The 21,177-nt window shown below is 41.1% G+C and overlaps 1 protein-coding gene and 3 non-coding genes across 4 annotated transcripts in view; 3 read left to right on the forward strand and 1 right to left on the reverse strand.

Annotated features, from left to right (window-relative positions):
• Positions 1-21,177, reverse strand: part of LOC126260504 (hemicentin-1-like) — a 1,544,736-nt gene that overhangs the window by 485,922 nt on the left and 1,037,637 nt on the right. The window lies entirely within an intron of this gene.
• Positions 15,259-15,333, forward strand: Trnas-cga (transfer RNA serine (anticodon CGA)). The gene has a single exon. It is a non-coding gene; the product is annotated as a tRNA-Ser (tRNA).
• Trnas-cga (transfer RNA serine (anticodon CGA)) lies at positions 15,863-15,937 on the forward strand. Its single transcript has one exon. It is a non-coding gene; the product is annotated as a tRNA-Ser (tRNA).
• Trnas-cga (transfer RNA serine (anticodon CGA)) lies at positions 16,166-16,240 on the forward strand. The gene has a single exon. It is a non-coding gene; the product is annotated as a tRNA-Ser (tRNA).

Below are 21,177 nucleotides of genomic sequence, written 5' to 3' on the forward strand. Positions count from 1 at the left end.
TTCCAATGTCTGCCTTCCCCTACACTTTCTTCTCTCTGCAGTTCCCTAACGTCCCATCATTCTGTCCCTTCTTCTTGTCAGTGTTTTCCATAAGTTCCTTTCTTCGCCGATTCAGTGTAGAAACTCCTCATTCCTTATTTTACCAGTACACCCGATTTTCAACATTCTTTTGTAGCACAACGTCTCAAGTTCTTCACTCTCCTCTGTTCTCGTTTTCTCCTGTCCTCGATTCAATAACATTCAGTGTTGTGCTCCAAATGTACATTTTCACAATGTTTTCCTTAAACTGAAAATAATTGATTTCTCTTTGCCTCTGCTAAACTGCTTTTTATTTCGTCCTTGCTCGTCCGTCATGGGTTATTTAGCCTCCACCGTTGCAAAATTACTTAACTTCGTCTACTTGGTTACCACCTATTTAGATGTTAAGTTCCTCGATATCTCATTACTTTTGTCTTTTCCCGGTTTGCTACCAGTCCATATCCTATATTTGTTGGACTTCGTTCTATTCAAGAGATCCTGTGATTCTTCTTCATTTTCACTAAGGATAGGAGACTCGTTAGCGAATATTAACACTGATATCCATTCATCCAGTAGACTGATACCACTCTTAAACCTTTTTTTTTATTAAGTCGTTGCTTCATAGATGTATGGGTTAAACAGTAGGAGCGAAGGCTGTATCCGGTTTTATCCCCTTTTTAATAAGGGAATTCCGCTCTTGGTCTTGCAGTGTTATTGTTCCCTCTTGGTTCTTGTAAAAACTGTGTACCACACGCCTTTCCCTATAGCTTCCTCCTATTCCTCTTATAAAGTCGAACATCTCGCTCCATTTCACATTGTCTAGCGCTTTTCCTAGATCGACAAATCCTATGAGCTTATCTTAAATTTTCTTCAGTCTTGTGTCGGTTATCAGTCACAATATCAGAACTGCCATTCTTAAGCTTTTATCTTCACTAAAGCGTAACTGATCGTCATCTAACATATCCGCAGCTTTCTTTTCCACTCTTTAGCATATTACTCTTTCAGTAACTTGAATGTATGAGATTCTAAGCTGATTGTGCGATAAGTTTTGCATCAATCTGCCCTTGCTGCCTTGGGAATTGCGTCGATGATCTTTTCCTGAAAGGCTGATAGTTTGTATCCATTGCCATTTCTCCCAATATTTTACAAATTCCGATGGAATATTATCCATCCCTTCTGCCTCATTTAATTGCACGTCTTGGAGAGCTCTGTTAAATTCGGGTTGTAATACTACATCACCTATCTCTTCCCTTTCGGCCCCAGTTTCTTTTTTTATTATTAGACAAGTCCTCCCAGTCATACAGACCTTCAGAGCACCCTGCACATCTATGTAATCTTTCCTCAGCGTTTCTCAGTAGAATCGATTTTGTACAGGATGCTTATAATTGAAGTTGAACTTTCAAATCGCTGTGGAAATAACACCACTGGTCAAAATGACATCAAATTGGAATGGAATATTGGCGGAGAAGGGGGAAAACATATGGCAGAAGAAAAATAAATAGTTACAAAATGTAGCAATAGATGGCGCTGTAAGCGTCATAATTTAATAGTGGTCGACTACAAATGACAAATGAATCATACAACAATGCCTAAGGTGTACGTCTAACGCTAAACAAAGTGTACTGCTCAGTGTGTATGGGTGTATAGATATGATATTATTAGTTACGTAAGTCCATTCACCACGGCAAGGTCATATCACATTGGATGGGAAAAACCGTTAAACCGCATGAAAAGCATCAGTTAAAATCAAATCGATTATTAATTTCCGTGTGGATGGCGCAAAACATGTTTAATATTCTGTCCACCGTTTTCTGCAACAAGTTGATAGCATGTTACACAGGTGATCGAAGTGTTTCCGAGCTCACGTTCCGAATGTGTTGCTTAGTGCGTGCCATGATTGTAGCTAAGTTACAATCAGAACACTGAACACAACATCTTTCAGATAGCCCAACAGCCAAAAGTTACACGGATTAATATCACGTAATCACGGCGGCCAGGATGTAGGGAAATGGCGGCTGATAATTCTATCATTTCCGAAATGGCGTTTCAGCAGCTGCTCAAATGGATTTGCAATTTGCAGAGGGGCACAATCTTGCATAAAAATGATCCCATCACACACATCCACGCTGTTGGAGAGCTAGAATGACGTGGCTGCGCAAAAGACACTCATAGCGCTTACCAGTGACGGTACAGGTAACAGGACCAGAAGCACCTGTCTCTTCGAAAAAATATGGCCCTATGATAAATGATACCGTAAACCAGCACCATACAGTGACTTTTTCAGGTGAAGTGGTACAGCTTCATTTGCGTGTGGATTTTCCGTGGCCCATTTTCGACAATTCTGTGTATTGACATATCCTGTTAGATGGAAGTGGGCTTCGTCTGTTCACAAAATCTTTAACGGCCAATCCTTGTCCACTTCCAAGAGAGGAAGAAATTCTAAAGCTCGTTGTCTTGCAGTAGCGTTCTCGTTTCCCGCGCACGGGGTCCCGGATTCGATTGCCGGGAGGGTCACGGATTTTTCCTGCCTCGAGATGACTGGGTGTTGTGTCGTCTTCATCACCATCATTCATCCCCATTACAGTCGCAGGAAGGCAATGGATCACCACCTAGGCTAGGACCTCGCCTAGTAAGGAGGTGTGGGTCTCCCGCGTCGTCCCCTACGCTCCTCGGAGTATGGGACCTCATCATCATCATCTAGGTTAAGTTTTCATACAAATATAAGTTTTCTGTTCTTTTAATATTACATTATTCTCATAAGGCTTTTAAACAGACATTTAATTTGCCCTCTTACTTTTTTATCTTCAATGTGCTACTATATTACTGATATTAATCGACGTTAGAACAGTTAATATTACGCTCAGTTTTTATTCCCTCTACCTTGCTTTCAGTACTGATGTGCACAGATTATGATAACTCTGTTTAGCCCTGTCACCAGTCGGCTGTTCAGCGATCACTGATAAGTCAGCTGGCTTTGGCCCCGGAGCCCCCCTCCTACCTGAAGATACTTGCCACTTTCACTTCTGTGAAACCTCCTCAGAATGCTTCGCTTTGGTCCCACACTGAACCTGACTCGCTAATACGACCCTGCTGTACCTTTGTTATTCTGAATTACGATGTAAAGTTCCTCTGGACATACATGAGGGACCAAAGGACAGACACTGCGGTGACTGTAGCTGTTATGGAATACTTAGGTGTATTCGTAGTTGCGAATATGGGCAGCCATCATCTGTAGAATGGAATGAGTACAATGAAAATTTTGCAGGACCGGTTACCTTACCATTTAGCTATCCGCTCACGACTCACGGCCACACTGAAATTGCCATATCTTGTCATCGATATGCCCCAACCTGCACTCGTACGTTTCATATATTCCAGTTCAAGGAGGTCATTTATCGAGAGTCAAGTTTTATTGGAGAATAAATACGAAATCGTAATTCAGAATAACACAGCCACTGCAATAACGTATTTATCCGTAGACACCGGGCAAGTGACTTTCACGCAGAACGTCTGACCCGTACGGGAATACATGTAATGGTTGTTGGCAGCATATGTAGGTTTGGGTCTGGCCGTGAGTCGTGCACGGATAGCCAAACGGTAAGGCGACCGCTCGCGATAAGCGGCAAATTCGGGTTAGAGTGCCAGTTACATCATTCTATAGCTGATGATTGTCCTTATTCTGATTGCGAACACATTTAATGCTCCGAATCGCTAATATCCAGCAGAAGCAGCATCCTCCTGAGGTATGCACCCGATCGCACTAAGCTCCACATGGCAAACGCAACTATTTGATCTCTGCCAGTTCATTTGAACAAGTTCCATCATTTTAAGACATAGATATCCACCTAACACTTCTGTTGGACACATGGTTCAAAGCACATATTTGCACAAGTTCAGTAAATCTAGACATGAGGGGGTGGAGTAAGGGTGTGCGCACATTCCGGTTTATCAGCTACAGTGCTAAAAACATCTGAGAGTAATGAAGATAAGCAATTGAAAAATATGTTCATAGAGAGAAAATCCCTTAACAGAAAATGCTTGACACTTGTTATCTACAAATCTTCTAAAGTAGGCGTATTTGCTTCCTAAGAAACTGCTCTTTCAAGTCTCTAATCGAAATACTAGCATAAAATTGTAACTGGTGACACAAACATAAATTTCCTCTACAATAGTCCTTCTAGTGTGAAATTTAAGTGGGTGTTTTCTTCTTCAAAAGTGTCGGTGCTTCAGCTTGCTTCTTCTCATCACATGAACAGTAGTCACAGTCTCATAGATATATTGGCAACGAGATCTCAAGATACAATACTTCATATCGCTGAAATATCAGCACGTGGCATTTGTGCCCATGACATAATTTTCCTGACGTACTCGCTAGAACTCCCAGAAAGGAATAACAACCACATACCGAGATTTGAAGTACGTTAATTTATCCTAACTTGCATCTGAGGCACAAGAAATATGTTGGGGGCGGCCTTCTATTCCCTTCTTGCACATAAACGAAAAACTTTACGGATTTACTAACAAACATCCTCAAATATATGAGAAATATGCTCCTCTAAAGACCAGAAGAGTAAGAAGGAAGCCTGCACTTTGGGTAGCAGAAGAAATAAAACAGCTCATTAATTTCAGAGACGCTGTACATCAGGCACACAATCTGCGCACTACACCTGAAAATCGCAGAAGCGCAACACAGTCAGTCAAACTGTGAGAAGTGTAAAACCCCGGCCTACACGTACGATAAGCAACAACACAAATAGACCAGATATCCCATGGGAAAAGCTGTGTGGTCTTCGTGTAGTGAAAGTAAAAGCTGCAGCTGACCCATTGTCCTAGCAGGAAAACTGAACTGGTACTTCACGTTATCTACAACCAGAATTGAACCACAAATGAAATAGAGACTCATAGATTACTTCATGGGGGTAAACGACTGTGTCGACGAAAAATTGTATCTAAATAATGTTTCATGCAGTACCGTCAGAAAAGCCATTATTTGTATCAGATCAGTATCCACTGGACATGATGGCATTACAGTCCAAATAATGAAGCTTATTTTTGAGCCAAAACTGTTCACTATAAGAGACACTTTCAACCACTCTTTAACGACAAGTATTTTCCCTGAAGCCTCTGAGGCCTGGAAACAGAGACTTTTTGAGCCGCTAACTAAAAACGACAATGCCACAGAACCGTCTGATTAACGACCTATTCCTGTTCTTCCTCACTGCCCAGGTCCTTAGAATATATAGTAAACGACCAGCTAACCAACTACCAAGCTACAAACAACGTATTAGGGGAATACCAATCAGGTTTTCTTAAAGATCACAGCGCAAAATCTGAGTTAATAAAAGACCTGAACTTTGCTATGGGTGCACGAGAGGAGACTATAATGATTTTCTTAGATTTTCAGCAAAGCCTTTGACACTGTCGACTTCGAAATTTTACTTGCCAAAATTAGCTGCCTCAATTTCTCGCTAAGAGAAGTTAATTAGTTTCACTCATACCTGACGTCTCGCCAGTAATGCGTCATATCCGGCACCATAAATTCATAATGCAGGCGGGTAGTATCTGACATCCCCCAGAGTTCAGTATTAGGTCCTAAACTCTTTTCACTGTATGTCAATGATATGTCCTATTACAAATACCACATCTAATCTGATGACCTCCAGTTGCACTTAAATGCAGAACCAACAAACCTGAAGAGAGTTTACGACAATATCAATACCGACAGGTGTGCAGTATGAAAACGGGCGCAGGATACAGGTTAAAATTGAACACATTCAAAACCCAAGCAGCATTGATTGAACGTTCTGGTATCATTTGCTTGAAATATCCGCAAACAAAATATCCGGAATCCTAAATGGGGCACATATCAATTATTCTCCTTTAACAAAGATGCTGGGACTAATAATATATGAAAATCTAAATTGTACTGACCATGCAATTGCAATGTGCAAAAAGGCATCGGCATCTCTCTATCTACAGAAATATAAGAAGCTATTCCCTCTTCACCTGAAACAAAAACTTGCAAAATCACTTATGCTTCCAATTATGATTACAGTGATGTTAACCTGCAAGGTTTTTCTCAGGAAAGCTCACCAAGCCTAGAAATGGTTATGAAAGTCTGTGTTCGTTTTATATATGCTGTTCGACTCTTTGATCGTATTTCACAAACATACGGACAGCTGTCTTGGCTGCTTGTAACAAGCGGAGAGATTTTCATATTCTCTGTCTTCTCTACTGTCTTATCAATGTATACTGTCCTTCGCACCTTTCCTCGACCTCAACGCTCTCGTCTGAACAAGATGGACGGAAAATCCGTTCCCTCCATAGCGAAGTCCTTTCTGTCCCACTGCATCGCTCAGCCACTTTCTCGAAGTCCTTCTCACTAGTAGGAAACCGATTCTGGAATAACCTCCCGCAATATATTAGAGAACAGAACAACGCCTCCAGCTTCAGAGGAGATTTACTGGCATACCTACTATTGCAACAATAATGATTACCGTAGTCCCCATACGCACTCGTTACCCTATATAGAAACACACACACTCACACACACACACACACACACACACACACACACACACACACACACTTCTTTCCTAATCGATATTTCTCACTGCCCAGTTTTCCTAGCTGGTGTTGCCTTCTTAAATTTCCTTTCCCCAGATATCGCTATATCAGAAAACATCTGTTTTGTATACACTTACAAAGTATTTATATATTTGGCACTATCATTATTGTTACTGTTTTTATTACTGCTGTCATTATTACTATTATCACTATAAGCGGCAGCAGCAGTAGTACAAGTACTGCCAGTATTAACTTTATCAGTTCAGAGGTTTTTTTTACCCACATTGCCACTAAAGAAACTCAGATCATTTTAGCGCTATTGGTCATATTAAGGAAGTTATTTCTTAAGGGAACTATGATGTAGAAAAAGTAGTGAATGTGTGAAAGCCTGGTACTATGAAGGAGAGGGCCTGGTGGCACTAATCACGTCAACTGAATTAAATGAAATACACCATGTTTGTCTGTCCTCTTCAGTGATGCTGCGCGGTATAGAATCTTTACCAGACAGGACTATCGGAGAACATCGAAGAAGTTCAAAGAAGGTCAGTTCGTTTTGTATTGTCACGAAACAAGGGAGGGAGATTATCACGGATATGTTACGCGAGTTGGGGTGGCAATAATTAAATCTAAGAAGTTTTCGTTCCTCTGAGACCTTTTCACCAGGCTTCGAGCACCATATTCCTCGTATGAATGTGAAAATAGGAGTAAGCACACCTCGCATGGAAAAATGCAGGTGGTTGTTATTTTCCGCGTGATGTTCGAGGGTGGGATGTAAGGGAAGTCGTCTGAAGGTGGTTCAATCAACCCTCTGCCAGGCACCTAAGTGTGAACTGCAGAGCAGTCACGTAGATCTCATTCTTTGAAAAGCCTGTATTTTCACGCAGGACTGTTTCTCTAGCAAGCTACGATTCTGTAACGAAATGTACTACGGTTTTTCAACCATTTAGCCTACCTAATTAATGTGTATCGGTATTCCCTAAATTTTGTATCCCATAAGCGTGTGAAATTCGATTTCACGTTTAATTTACCTTATATTTCGCATCATGAAATACATGTGAGTAATAAGGCTACCAAATTCAGTTTCGCAAAGCGCTGTACGCTTCGCGGATAAATTGCTGTGACGCATTCCTCCTGCTCTCAGCGTTCCGACCTTATAAACAGGGTGCGACACGGTTCTGACGCAATATTTCCAGTTTCCGTTCCGCCTGCATTAATTTGGGACACAAAACGTTTCGGGAGGAGACTTGTATCCCCATTAATATCGCTGTGGGAAAGTTGCCAGCTAGCAGAACGTATTGTTTCCATTCTGCTGTGACAGCAGCATTTAAATTCGCATTCACAGGGCGAAAGAAAGCGAATAAAAAATTATACTCGAAATTGTGGAGAATTTGTGAATCAATGAGCTTCCTCTGCGTGCCTATATCAGTTATCATGACATGAGTGAGAGCAACAGATGAACTGCTGTTGCACACCCTTGCACCTTAGATTCGCGTCCTATGTCAGCTGGAAAAAACGAAACACGTCCTTTCTTGTCACTGTGCCATCACTCTCATTTTCTTACGTAGATTTTGCAGATGTGTAATGCATTACCCGTACTTTTGAAGAGCTGTATATTCGCATTACCTATCAGTTTCATTGTGTCATCTCTTAGATCACTACCCTAAATTACTCAACTGCCTCACAGCGGGTATCTCCTCTCATTCTTGACGAAGTTAGCCAAGAGACGCTGTTTAAGTTTCTTGATGTCTATGAGACATTCCTTCCTCCACTATCAGTGTAGTGTCAAACCATAAATGGCAATAATAGTAAAAATGCAACTATTGTGTTCAAATTTCTTATATATAAAAGTGTAACACATAGGCTATGGTTACAGATATGGGTGAGTATCATGCTACACCTATTTGCAGCAGTACTTATGTAATAGAATAATGATTATTATCAGACTGAGTAACCATAGTTAAAACTAACTAGTAATACGGTTAATACCAAAGTGAAGTCCAGAGGAATATTTTGATTTAGTCTTATTAAACAATGTTTCTACTAGTGGCACGGTATGTACCAAGTAAAACTGTCATCAAATAAATTTCACACAGAACTGGCCCATATATAAAATGTTCGTAGGTTAATGACTGATCAACACTTACAGGTGTTCACACACGAGTCTTGAGAAGGCCGGGGGTGGTGATGTTTGTCTATGATTACATATGAAAAGAAGTATGTTTTACAGTTGTGAGGTACAATAATGAATTGTAGAATTTGAAAAGTAACTGAATCGAAATAATAAATTTTATGTTATAACTTCAAATACCTTTTCCTTGTGTTTGAATTTATAAAACAAACGACTGGACTCTCTGCGGAAAACAGCCGCTGTAACACACTTTGACAATTACAACATTTCGAGTTAGCAACAATGTTTGAAGGCACAAGTAGATTGGTAAAACTTATTCATCTAAACCCAAAATTGGTTTCCGTTTTCTCTTCCATAGTAATTGATGTACGGATATCAATGACGAGTTACATGATTAAAGCGGAAACACACATCGATGGTAGTTCCTTGTGGAACCAGAAGATCGGTTCACCATTATATGCGCAGGTAAATGCACTGCAAAGAGATCTGTGCGACGCAGAATTAGAGTACTGTTCTTCATTTAGATATTCAAGCATAGCGCGAATGTCATATCTGTTATTTCAATCAAGGCGAATACAGAAAGGAAGCACCTACTATCTGCTACTGCCAGGTGATGTACAGTGGTTCTTTGTTTCATAATAAACTGCTAAAAGATGTCACCATAGTCTTTCTTGTAAGAACGACTCATGAGGCTTCCATTATAATCCACAGTCATGAGGCCTTTCTAATACCATGATTCGAGCAATCTAGGTAGTTACTTTCAATATAAAAGAAACGTTGTTCTGCCATACGTATATTTCTGAAGGGTGGAGATGATTAAATAAGTAATGATATTTTTCAGGTAATTTTTTATCTTCAAGTTTAGTATGATTCGCACGTTTCTTGATCAGAACTAAACCATGATCTCAGGCAGCTAGCTGTGTCCTGACATAAAAAGCCTGTGTTCCGATTTGATACAGTTTCCTGTCTGTTCAGTTTATTAGGTTTGCGTGGATTGTGAAATGGATGTTCCAGTTTCTAGTGAATAACATACTTTGAAACAGAGAAGGGAAAGGAAGTTAGTAAAGGGTTCGGTGGGAAGTCTACACTACTCACTTCACTGATGGCAAGGAAACTGCCAAACCTCATAGATTCCTGTACTTCGGAAACTGTAAAAATCGATGGTTCACCGGCTAAGTACGGAAACTTGTGTATGGAACGACAGCTGTGCTGGTTGGCTGAAACGTAGAATGATTTTATCAGTAATGATTTTCTCGTCGATTAATGCCATAGGATACAAGTTTTTGATGTTATGACGCAGCTGACTGAGATTCTGATCAAGAAACATGCGAATCCTTCTAAACTTCAGAATGTAAGTGATCTGAAAAATATCATTATTACTCTAACGACATCTCGACGCTACAAGGATTTAAGTAAGGCTAGACAAAGTAAGTTTCTTTCATTTTTAAAAAGACACCTCGAAGCATGTTATAGTCAAAAGTCATGACTGCGGAGTATAATAGAAGCCCCAGGAATCGCTTATCACTAGAGAAGCTATGGTGACACCTTTCAGCAGTTTCTTATGGAACAAACTACCACTACACATCACCTGAGAGCAGTAGGTGTTGCCTTGAGTGGTAGCCTTGAGTGAAACAACAAATGTGATATTGTGCTATGCTTGAATTGCTAAATGAAGTACACATGGAGTTTTATAACAGCACTATAAGTGACTAAAAACATATTTAAAGACTGCACGTAAATCAGATTGCACAAATTAGCATAGGAGTAGGTCTTTCCTGATTGAAAAACCATAAATCTTTTTAATCTCGTTATCTCAAAATCATTGATGTTCTTGCAAATGTCGATCTTTCGTAATTGTTGACAAAATAGTAGATCGTTTTCATTCTTAACGCGCTGCAATTTTATGCACTCAAAAAAAAATTTTTTTTTGTGATACATGGACCAACTACGCTCTCCCCACAAATTCTCTCGTCATATGTCCTTCAAAAGACGCAGGGTGCTACTTAAAGCGGCTGGTAACACGAGAAGTTTTAATTGCGTTATATCGACACGTTCACTAGTACAGAAAATGTAGCTGTTATAACAGTCACCTCCAGAGTTCCCATATAATTTCAGAATCACTCTTACGGTTCCTTAAGTGAGCCAGCTCCTACCGCATGACTCACAAAACTCTTTAATAGTTTTTCGGCCTTTACCTTCGAACATTCTTACGAATATAAATTATCAGCAATGTCTGTTTTGTATTTGCCCGAACGAATTTTCGTCCAAAGACTTTTATCTAAATTAAATGTAGGTCGCTGCTCCTTGCTTAGCTTAATCCCCCATCGTTTAGCATTTCCTGATAAATGACTAATTACAATGTTTACCTCTAACCAAATTTCTTCAAAAAATGTGTGTGAAATCATATGGGACTTAACTGCTACGGTCATCAGTCCCTAAGCTTACACACTACTTAACCTAAATTATCATAAGAACAAACACACACACCCATGCCCGGGGGACCAGCCGCACAGTCCATGACTGCAGCGCCTTAGACCGCTCAGCTAATCCCACGCGGCCATATTTCTTCGCCATCAAGTATATTGTTATTTGCTGTTACGTCTTTAACAAAAATACTGATACACTTGATCTTTCTTTCTATGTCACATACTGTCTCCTGTGTGCTGGAAGTATCACTACAGCACTTCTCTTCACAATTTTCTACTTTCTTTTCTATAATTTTCTAAGTATCTTGAGCAGTTATTCTCCTTTGAGGCACCCGTCCGTTGTTTACTTTAATAATTACTTCCTTTACTGGGGAAACTTTTTCCCCAAGCTTCAATTCCAACATAGGTTCGACCTGTCGTTTTAATGATTTCCTTAGTCAGGACACCTATTTTGTTGTTTACTTTTTCTAACTTATGGTTATTATTGTTCTTATTTTCTGTTTTCCCACTTAGTTTTTAGTAGTTTTAGCCAGTTCGTGACTAATTTTAGTATGTTTTTCGAGTTTATTGCTTATACTTTTACTGTTTCTAGATTGTGTTTGCATTTATTCACTTAGATTTTCAGTATTTTTGTTTTGTGGTATTAGCTATGTATTCACACTGTGTAACAACGCATACAGATCTATCGTTAATTGCCTATTTTGCTCAGTGCAGTTTTCTACTCTCTTGTTCAAATGGCACTGAGCACTATGGGACTCAACTGCTGTGGTCATTAGTCCCCTAGAACTTAGAACTACTTAAACCTAACTAACCTAAGGACATCACAAACATCCATGTCCGAGGCAGGATTCGAACCTGCGACCGTAGCAGTCGCACGGTTCCGGACTGTGCGCCTAGAACCGCGAGACCACCGCGGCCGGCTACTCCCTTGTCTTCCTCCTCTGAATCTACTTTTTCCTTATTAATTTGAGATGGGTTTAAAAGCATAAAAGTTCCTCCCTATGATACACATTCTCTAACTGTATTTCTAATAGTAAATCTGATTCCTCTGTGTCCTGCTCATTTCACTGTTTACAGGAGTATCCTCACTTTTATCCTCCTGTTTTACTTCCCTATACTGTATATACTGAAACGTCCCCTTTTAACAATTTATACATACGACTGTGCTTAACCTGACACACAATATTTTTAGCGCAACGCAATCTGACTTTCAAAATTCCCTACAAAAGAATGGCCCTGACTAACATTAAGCTATACCTTTCACAAATCACTTACCTCACAAAAATCTTCGCTACTCAAGCTACTGCAATACAGCGAGCGCCACTACTGCCAGCTAAATAAAAGATTCAAACTACTGAAGGCACTAACTACTGATAGGGATAGTTAGCAAATGAAAGATATTAATAGAGAACAAACAATGTATTTACCTTGATATCATCATATATAAAAATAGCAGATCATGACAAATTTCAAAACTCCGCCATCTCTCTCCCCACATCCACCACTGCTGGCGGCTCACCTCCAACTGCCCAGCGCTACGCGCTGTTCACAGCCAGCTGCCTAACACTACAATGGTTGAGTATTACAACAATGCAAAGCAGCCACAGACTGCACACGGCACAGCCGGTGATTTTCATACTGAGGTGGCGTTATCAATAAAAAAACGTAAACAGCCTACTTACAATACTCTTCTTCGTAAATTTTCAATAATTGTGTAAACCACATATAATACTATTTTTACTGCTCTGTCTTTCTCCTAACTGCAATAACGAATGTGTGTCCCTGAAACCTTTGTACTTTTTACAAAGAATTCTACCTATCTGTGATATATACCACAGTACTAAACTATGTCTGGACTCTTAAATATTGCAAAAGATCTTGTCACTAGGAGCCATAGATAACACTTTACGTCAACAGAAAAAATATTCCTGCTACGAAAAAAGTCACATATAACACTATTATACGGGAAATTATGCATATATTTTAACACTGGCTTACAATGTTACCCCTTTTACAGTATTTGATCGTGATGTATGACTAATAGATATGGAAATCAGACAATTAGTTCTTTTCTTAAGAGCTTTCTAGCTGTTAGAAACAAATGCAGCAAAATGGATAGCACCGAACCTAGGGCCTAGTGGTTCGTTAATGGATTTACTTTCACCAGCCGATCTAAGCGAAGAAGTGGATAAGGTTAAGAAAAACAGAAGATGTAAATTTGGCTTACTTTCCTGATGCTTCCTAAGATAACTTCACAAATAAATATAACTTCACAGGATACGATTAAGAGAAAGACACAAAAATCTTTTAGCTACTACACCCACATACATATATAGTTTTGATCTTGAAAGGCCACGAATTTTTAAGCATCATTATGTGCAAAAATATTTGGCTAGGGGGGAATTCTACGACTGAATTTTGTATAACCAACAAGTTAAATATTTGAATATTATAACAGCATAATAAAAACATTTAAGTTTATTAACAAATTTAGCTTCTATTCTTCTCTTAGCAAATGATCTGCTAAAAGCGAAAGGTAGCGCATGGTCACACTACAGTGTCATTCAGTAGTTTTGTGCAACCTTGCTTCAGTGTTACTGAGCCATATAACCAATTTTCTTTTTATATCTCTTTGCACATGAATTTCATTAATAACTGAAAAAGCTTTATCTTTCCTTTTCTCAAAACTTGTTTACTCACTTTTACTTTATTTATTACCACAAAGAGCCTAAGAATTTTAAAATCGTTAAATTTGCCTGGAAACATCTATTTCAGTGTTTAAGCAATATTTCGTTTCAGCACTTCTGCTATATAAATCACACAATACTCTTACTTGCCCTTTAAATTTAGTCCACGAGAATGATTTTCAGACATTCGGAGATGGAAATTAATTCTTGTAGTTAGAATGAGATTTTCACTCTGCAGCGGAGTGTGCGCTGATATGAAACTTCCTGGCAGATTAAAACTGTGTGCCCGACCGAGACTCGAACTCGGGACCTTTGCCTTTCGCGGGCAAGTGCTCTACCAACAGAGCTACCGAAGCACGACTCACGCCCGGTACTCACAGCTTTACTTCTGCCAGTACCTCGTCTCTACCTTCCAAACTTTACAGAAGCTCTCCTGCGAACCTTGCAGAACTAGCACTCCTGAAAGAAAGGATATTGCGGAGACGAGGTACTGGCAGAAGTAAAGCTGTGAGTCCCGGGCGTGAGTCGTGCTTCGGTAGCTCAGTTGGTAGAGCACTTGCCCGCGAAAGGCAAAGGTCCCGAGTTCGAGTCTCGGTCGGGCACACAGTTTTAATCTGCCAGGAAGTTTCATATCAGCGCACACTCCGCTGCAGAGTGAAAATCTCATTCTGGAAACATCCCCCAGGCTGTGGCTAAGCCATGTCTCCGCAATATCCTTTCTTTCAGGAGTGCTAGTTCTGCAAGGTTCGCAGGAGAGCTTCTGTAAAGTTTGGAAGGTAGGAGACGAGGTACTGGCAGAAGTAAAGCTGTGAGTACCGGGCGTGAGTCGTGCTTCGGTAGCTCAGTTGGTAGAGCACTTGCCCGCGAAAGGCAAAGGTCCCGAGTTCGAGTCTCGGTCGGGCACACAGTTTTAATCTGCCAGGAAGTTTCATATCAGCGCACACTCCGCTGCAGAGTGAAAATCTCATTCTGGAAACATCCCCCAGGCTGTGGCTAAGCCATGTCTCCGCAATATCCTTTCTTTCAGGAGTGCTAGTTCTGCAAGGTTCGCAGGAGAGCTTCTGTAAAGTTTGGAAGGTAGGAGACGAGGTACTGGCAGAAGTAAAGCTGTGAGTACCGGGCGTGAGTCGTGCTTCGGTAGCTCAGTTGGTAGAGCACTTGCCCGCGAAAGGCAAAGGTCCCGAGTTCGAGTCTCGGTCGGGCACACAGTTTTAATCTGCCAGGAAGTTTCATATCAGCGCACACTCCGCTGCAGAGTGAAAATCTCATTCTGGAAACATCCCCCAGGATGTGGCTAAGCCATGTCTCCGCAATATCCTTTCTTTCAGGAGTGCTAGTTCTGCAAGGTTCGCAGGAGAGCTTCTGTAAAGTTTGGAAGGTAGGAGACGAGGTACTGGCAGAAGTAAAGCTGTGAGTACCGGGCGTGAGTCGTGCTTCGGTAGCTCAGTTGGTAGAGCACTTGCCCGCGAAAGGCAAAGGTCCCGAGTTCGAGTCTCGGTCAGGGGCACACAGTTTTAATCTGCCAGGAAGTTTCATATCAGCGCACACTCCGCTGCAGAGTGAAAATCTCATTCTGGAAACATCCCCCAGGCTGTGGCTAAGCCATGTCTCCGCAATATCCTTTCTTTCAGGAGTGTTAGTTCTGCAAGGTTCGCAGGAGAGCTTCTGTAAAGTTTGGAAGGTAGGAGACGAGGTACTGGCAGAAGTAAAGCTGTGAGTACCGGGCGTGAGTCGTGCTTCGGTAGCTCAGTTGGTAGAGCACTTGCCCGCGAAAGGCAAAGGTCCCGAGTTCGAGTCTCGGTCGGGCACACAGTTTTAATCTGCCAGGAAGTTTCATATCAGCGCACACTCCGCTGCAGAGTGAAAATCTCATTCTGGAAACATCCCCCAGGATGTGGCTAAGCCATGTCTCCGCAATATCCTTTCTTTCAGGAGTGCTAGTTCTGCAAGGTTCGCAGGAGAGCTTCTGTAAAGTTTGGAAGGTAGGAGACGAGGTACTGGCAGAAGTAAAGCTGTGAGTACCGGGCGTGAGTCGTGCTTCGGTAGCTCAGTTGGTAGAGCACTTGCCCGCGAAAGGCAAAGGTCCCGAGTTCGAGTCTCGGTCAGGGGCACACAGTTTTAATCTGCCAGGAAGTTTCATATCAGCGCACACTCCGCTGCAGAGAGAAAATCTCATTCTGGAAACATCCCCCAGGATGTGGCTAAGCCATGTCTCCGCAATATCCTTTCTTTCAGGAGTGCTAGTTCTGCAAGGTTCGCAGGAGAGCTTCTGTAAAGTTTGGAAGGTAGGAGACGAGGTACTGGCAGAAGTAAAGCTGTGAGTACCGGGCGTGAGTCGTGCTTCGGTAGCTCAGTTGGTAGAGCACTTGCCCGCGAAAGGCAAAGGTCCCGAGTTCGAGTCTCGGTCAGGGGCACACAGTTTTAATCTGCCAGGAAGTTTCATATCAGCGCACACTCCGCTGCAGAGTGAAAATCTCATTCTGGAAACATCCCCCAGGCTGTGGCTAAGCCATGTCTCCGCAATATCCTTTCTTTCAGGAGTGTTAGTTCTGCAAGGTTCGCAGGAGAGCTTCTGTAAAGTTTGGAAGGTAGGAGACGAGGTACTGGCAGAAGTAAAGCTGTGAGTACCGGGCGTGAGTCGTGCTTCGGTAGCTCAGTTGGTAGAGCACTTGCCCGCGAAAGGCAAAGGTCCCGAGTTCGAGTCTCGGTCGGGCACACAGTTTTAATCTGCCAGGAAGTTTCATATCAGCGCACACTCCGCTGCAGAGTGAAAATCTCATTCTGGAAACATCCCCCAGGCTGTGGCTAAGCCATGTCTCCGCAATATCCTTTCTTTCAGGAGTGCTAGTTCTGCAAGGTTCGCAGGAGAGCTTCTGTAAAGTTTGGAAGGTAGGAGACGAGGTACTGGCAGAAGTAAAGCTGTGAGTACCGGGCGTGAGTCGTGCTTCGGTAGCTCAGTTGGTAGAGCACTTGCCCGCGAAAGGCAAAGGTCCCGAGTTCGAGTCTCGGTCGGGCACACAGTTTTAATCTGCCAGGAAGTTTCATATCAGCGCACACTCCGCTGCAGAGTGAAAATCTCATTCTGGAAACATCCCCCAGGCTGTGGCTAAGCCATGTCTCCGCAATATCCTTTCTTTCAGGAGTGCTAGTTCTGCAAGGTTCGCAGGAGAGCTTCTGTAAAGTTTGGAAGGTAGGAGACGAGGTACTGGCAGAAGTAAAGCTGTGAGTACCGGGCGTGAGTCGTGCTTCGGTAGCTCAGTTGGTAGAGCACTTGCCCGCGAAAGGCAAAGATCCCGAGTTCGAGTCTCGGTCGGGCACACAGTTTTACTCTGCCAGGAAGTTTCATATCAGCGCACACTCCGCTGCAGAGTGAAAATCTCATTCTGGAAACATCCCCCAGGCTGTGGCTAAGCCATGTCTCCGCAATATCCTTGCTTTCAGGAGTGCTAGTTCTGCAAGGTTCGCAGGAGAGCTTCTGTAAAGTTTGGAAGGTAGGAGACGAGGTACTGGCAGAAGTAAAGCTGTGAGTACCGGGCGTGAGTCGCGCTTCGGTAGCTCAGTTGGTAGAGCACTTGCCCGCGAAAGGCAAAGGTCCCGAGTTCGAGTCTCGGTCGGGCACACAGTTTTAATCTGCCAGGAAGTTTCAATTCTTGTAGTTACTGAATAAAGCAACAAAAGGTTTTTATAGGTTTATTCGGAATAATCAAACACCAGGAATTGACCCTATATATGTGAATGATAGGAATAAAATAGCAGGATGAACCAAGTTTTATGTTTAACACAATAAAAAATTTTCTTCTGAGTTAATGGTTCACTCTTGTGCAATTCTAAGTATGAAGTTTGTAACTTGTTGGCTGTAGGCATTGGGTGTGTCGGTTGGTAATGGCAGCTACACTACCCAGGATATGGCATACAAGTTTCTTGAAATATGGACTAATTAATTCTTCGTGGGGCCGTTTTAATGTCCATAACATAGCCCAACAACTTGTTCCAACGCCGTAATAACTCAGCAGTCGTCATCCCATTCTATTGTGCAACAATTTCCAGGCAGGGCGTAACCTACTCCGTCTGAGTACTTCCCTCATTGCTTTACTTTTTTAAAGCAAAGGGATATTTAATATCGGTCATTTTATGAAACGAGTCGGCCAAGTATTCGGCCAAAGCATTTCAGTTTCTTATGTCTTTCACCTCTAACAATGACTGTTGCTGTGGAAAAACGTCGCGTTGCTTCCTGGTACGGAGTCCACGTTATATTGTGGGTAGGTCAGTTGAAAGGTCAGAGGCAGACTTCAACTTATCACTACCAACACGAGTCACATTCGCATTTATTTATTTTTGGAGAAATCAATCGTGTTGCTAAAGACGTACACAGAGTCACCTCCAATTAAAAAAAGGAAGTGATTTGGAGAAATATGGCGTTATAAGGAGATGGAGCATAAAGTTTTCTAGTAATAGTTTATGTTAAATTAATATTGTAGTTAGTGTATATAAAATTTAGAATCACTTGGTTATTGGATGTGCCTTTTAAATTTTGAACACATCTTCTAGATGTCGATAAATAGGTAACAACGAAAAAAAAAAACACCTTGTACACTGATCCACTGCACTCATCTGCTCCTAAGCTTTACAACCTGTGACAAGACTCTTTTGTGTCAACCTGCAACACAAGTAAAGAGAACCGTAGGGTTTTGATTACACAATATGCATGTAGTGTGTTACAGTTACTGTACCTCAGAATACTACAGTTGGCGATTTAGAATACATACTTTAATTTCCGTTCCCGTCTTCTCGCAAGACTATAGCGAGACGCTTACGGAGCAACTGAAGCACAGTCTTTCACGCTTCTTAATTCATATGTGCGTGAGTGTGTATAGCGAAGACGGAGAAGTGCAAGTGTCGCAAATGATAGTAAGGATGGTGGTCTTGGAATCTCTAAGATTACCGTGCAGACGATTTCCCTTCAAACTACGTATTATGCTATGCAAATCTCCTGGCCATAAGATTTCACGAGAAGTTATGACTGCCAGTTACGCCACTGGATGTAACCTGCAATATATATGTTAAGTTGCTTAAGTCTGCAGAATATGTAGGCGTTCCTTTCTTTGAAGACTTCATAACGCACCTAATATGAAATTCTTAGAAAAGCTCCGACGCGATCGATGAAACACTCATCAATCTACGTCTCACTGGAAGGCGACCAGATATGACCCATCGTATATTAAAAATATTCTCACGTATTTCATTAAGCATGTTACTCACTACGCTCAATAAATAAATGCTGTTCCAAGAATGAAATACTGATTGCGTCTCACACGTTGTATCTTGTTTGCAAGCGATCACTCTAACGGTATGCAATAGGAATATGCATTCTTCATCGTATGGTTTGTAAATCGGTGGTAAACGAGAATGTGAAGAAATCCTCAAATATAAGGTTATTTAGCAAAGAGATTTTACTGCGTAAGGTTCTGTTGAAAGTGGTGGAACTTCGCGATCTTCGGAAATGGGAGTTTCTTCATCCTGTCACTTTTAGCGAGGCTACAATTTAACGAAGAATTGTTAACAGAGACTCTTCAAAAGACTTTAGGCTAAGAGGTTTTAGACCCATTGTACTAGGGGTCTGGTTGGAAATTATGTCATAATTGTGATTGAATTCTTGGCGGAACTATACCTGGAAGTGACTCAGTTTTTCTAATTATTTAACAATACTCCATAATTATTACAAATATTACAAAAGTATTGCTGAAAGTGTGTAACAAACTATTTGTGATATGTTTTCCGACAGCTGAACATTAGTGTTAATAAATAAATGGAATCAGATCACTGACCAAACGGATCTCAATCATAAAAGTATCGTAAAATACATCTTTATTTTACTCTAAATGTCTTATCAGTTATTAAGGAAACAGCTAATGGTTTTATGGTAATAATGAAGTGGAAGATGAATAAAACGTTTTATATGGATCAGTGTTTGCAGAATCTTCAGTAACTGTGAACTACCCATTTGCACCGAGAATCAGTTTCTCTGCAGTACGAGTACAGCATGATACAGAACCAGCTACGATCGATAAGATGATATGAAAGATCCAGCAGAAAGCGATCAGTTCCTTCAGTCGAGTGTAGAGCATTCAAATGTAATGCGGAGCAATACCTCAGTAAGGACATTCTGCATAGCGAGAGCCTATGATAAAATTAGGGGAAAGCTCTTCATCCAAAGGACCACCTTCGTAACATCTTAATTTACTATTCGAAATGGATACACGAATAAAAAGCACATTATCTGAATAATTTTTATGTAAGCTTAAATGGAACTTGAAAGATATTGAAATTTTGTGATATCTGAAACTATAGTTATTTACGACGTACGTAACAAACCGAACACTAAAGCACGATTACCTCGTAATTACACAAGTGATTTTTATTTTAGTCTTTTTTTTTATTGTCAACAGTGTTAGCCTACAAGGCTATAGTGGAAGAAATAACAAATTATTTTTAACGGAATAGTGCTAAAATAACAATGATGCTGTGTAAGAAATTAATTCATAATTATTAATCAGTGGAAATACAGAAACACAGTTGTAGTAACCATCCTGATATTTCCCTAGGCAGTGCACAGGGAAGACAAATGAACACTGCTGCATCAAATTAAAGTCGTAAATCATGAGTATATTAAACTATTGATTGACTCAGAACGATGGAATCCATATCTAATGCCGGCCGGGGGTGGCCGAGCGGTTCTAGGCGCTACTGTCTGGAACCGCGCGACTTAGGTTTAAGTAGTTCTAAGTTCTAGGTTACTGATGACCTTAGAAGTTAAGTCCCCTAGTGCTCAGAGCAATTGGAGCTAATATCTAATGGCTATATCTCGCCAGTCCTAAGCTGAATTTGACTGCATCGCTAGAGATTTAATGAAGTAACTACTACTTGTTCGCCACTTTCGCGTGGCTGCCTCATTTTTGGGCCAAAGAGTTACAACAGAGAACATGATTTTTCATTCGACAGTTCAGCAAAACCGAATACGACAACAATGACGCAGTCATTTCGAAACCCTCCAACAGCAAAGAACAACATTTATCGGGTGACGAAACACTTCGATACAATTTTTAACACACCGAACTGATCTTGTGAATCTGTGGAGAATGCCACACAAGGTACGGAATACTTTGAATGCAAGATGTAGACACCATTAATGCTCGTGGCACTACCGTATTTTCCGCTGAACTACAACAAGCACGAGCGGCGTTCAATAATTAATGTAACACATCTTTTCTCCGCCAGTTTCGGTTGAAAAAGAGCTGAATTTGTCATGGGACATCTTGTAATATTTCCGCTTCTGCTCCTACATTTTCATGAA

Source organism: Schistocerca nitens, chromosome 5 (genome assembly GCF_023898315.1).
Source record: "Schistocerca nitens isolate TAMUIC-IGC-003100 chromosome 5, iqSchNite1.1, whole genome shotgun sequence".
NCBI lineage: Eukaryota > Metazoa > Arthropoda > Insecta > Orthoptera > Acrididae > Schistocerca > Schistocerca nitens.